General features: G+C 48.5%; 1 pseudogene; it reads left to right on the top strand.

Moving 5' to 3' along the window:
• Positions 1–1,440: 1,440 nt before the first annotated feature.
• On the top strand, positions 1,441–1,633 carry LOC114627099 (annotated as a pseudogene).
• Positions 1,634–2,401: the final 768 nt, after the last annotated feature.

Here is a 2,401-nt window from a genome sequence, read left to right as displayed (position 1 = left end):
TCACCCCCACCCCCATATCTTTGCCCACATGTGAGCATTCTACAGCCAGCCAGCCGTGTCATTTACGGAAGCCACAGAGGTAAAGTCCAGAGTAACCGCCTACTTCAAGGACCCCAAACAGGACTGAAACTACTGGAGACCCTTGAGGTGGAAACCAGTGCTGACGCCAGACGCCAAGTCAAGACACAAAGCATTATTGGATCTTGACCCAGAAACCTGGGAGGTGATGTTCTGAAGTGTCCAGTGTTTGGAGCTGGAAACTGGGACAGGCTCATTTGTGTGTAGGACACTGATTGCCAACAGTTAATCACCAAGGGCAAGTGAAAGAAATCATTCTTGTTCATTTGCAAATGGAAATCAAATGAGGACGGTGGCAGCACTGGCACTTTCATTTAGAAATGCAGCTTTGCTGACCTTGGGTTGCCTGGCAGGCGAAACTGAGTCCAAACTTCTACTTTGGGCACATCTGGGAAAGCTCAGGATGTCCTCAACATTACTGCTCATCTTCGGGTGTGTGTGTGTGGGGGGGGCTGTCTATTTAGTCCAGAAAGTCTGAACCAATTTCAGATGCCATGAATTCGTGTGAACGCACAAATAGCCACGTCTCCCTTCTTTATTGCTCTGTGGAGACACACTTCACCTTGCTTGAAGGGACCCAGCAAATTACGCTGAAACCCTTCCAAGAGCCAAGCAATGCACTTCTACCCTCCTCCTTGTTGAAATCCAAGTCCTGAGAAAGTTTGCTAAAATGCTCATATACTGGGGGTTGGCGGGGGGGGGGGACTTTCTCCAATCCATCCCCAATTGTGAGATGTTTTCCATTTACAGGGCAGTTTGTTAATACTGCGTTTTATGCCCTCAAAGGCGAGAGTACTGAGTCCTGGAGTAATAGCCCTATGTATGTATGTAATGGATTTCTCTCCTCGCTGTGGGATTCATTAGCTTGATTTATGGCTGTTTTAATGTACACAGCCTTCTCAAACAACTTAGAGTTGATTGTTCTGGTACTAGACTTGGGTCCAAGATTGCTCTGGAGCAGGGCCATTGTGCAAAAAAAGTTATCGTTGTCCCTGAGGTAAACAACCTTGGGCCACTGGCTTCAGGTTTGCCATGAATGATGACCAGTCACTCATTCATACCCAGAGCCATCAGGATGTTGTTTCAGGCTTGAGCTTCCTCTGCTAGGCTCAGTAGCACCCAGCTGGTGAGCTGTGTACCCTGACTAGCTCCCCTGAACTCACTAGCTGTTATCACAGCAGAGCTACAAGCAGACCATCCCCCATCACCACTGGAGACAGTCATAGGGTTACCCAGGGCATAAAAACAGTCTTCGTGATATTAAAACTCTACCAACTGAGCTATAGCCGTAGACCCTGTGGCACTGATTTTAAGATTCCTAACTTAATTAAGAATGGTTTAGTGGGTCTCTTGCTGCAGCAACGAGAGTGGGATCACCTGGAGCGCGAGCTCAGAACGAGAATCCACGAGTTGTAAGAAAATGGCAGACAAGCCGGACATGGGGGAAATCGCCAGCTTCGATAAGGCCAAGCTGAAGAAAACCGAGACGCAGGAGAAGAACACCCTGCCGACCAAAGAGATCATGGAACAGGAAAAGAGGAGTGAAATCTCCTAAAAGCCTAGGATTTTAGGAGGAGGAAGATTTCCCCATCCCACCCCACCCCGTCATCTCCAAGACCCCCTCATGATGTGGAGGAAGAGCCACCTGCAAGATGGACGCGAGCTACAAGCTGGACTTGTGAACCCGGGCACTCCGTGATGATGCCACTGGCCCGCGGGTCTCTGAAGGGGACCCCCCCCACACACTAATCGGACTGCCAAATTTCACCGGTTTGCCCTGGGAGAAAATTATTTGTATGGTTGATGAAAATAAAACACACCTCGTGGCAAAAAAAAAAAAAAAAAAAAAAAGAATGGTTTAGTGTATTGTCACAATGCATGACCATAATGTCTCCCAAAGCCAAATTTATCTTCAGGGAAGGTCTTTCTCAGAAGGCAGGAAGTTCGAATGAGGAAACAGAGACAGGCTGAGAGGTCCCTTGCTTTATGTCAATAGGATCAGCACTGTCTGTGTGGGCTTTGTCAGGACAGGACCAGCTTCCAGCCCAGAAGGCTCCAAAAGGTACTGAGGGGCTTCAGAGCTCAGTGAAGCGAAAGAAACTGTGAAAGTCACTGGCAGACGTGAGGACCAGAGTGACATCCTTAGTCCAAAGGCTCCAGACTTGTGTGCAAGAGATGACCCAACTGTGCCCAGTTATAAAACCTTCCCAGAAACAAGTGGCCACTGGATTCTAGAGGGTGGGGTTGGGTACTGGGAACTTCTCCTTCCTTAGAAAACTGCACTCAGAGCTGGATGCCATGGAGCAAGCCTCTAACTCCAGCA

Source organism: Grammomys surdaster, unplaced genomic scaffold (assembly GCF_004785775.1).
Source record: "Grammomys surdaster isolate TR1022 unplaced genomic scaffold, NIH_TR_1.0 242, whole genome shotgun sequence".
Taxonomy (NCBI): Eukaryota; Metazoa; Chordata; class Mammalia; order Rodentia; family Muridae; genus Grammomys; species Grammomys surdaster.
Note: the sequence above shows the minus strand (reverse complement) of the source record. Positions and strands in the feature narration are given on the sequence as shown.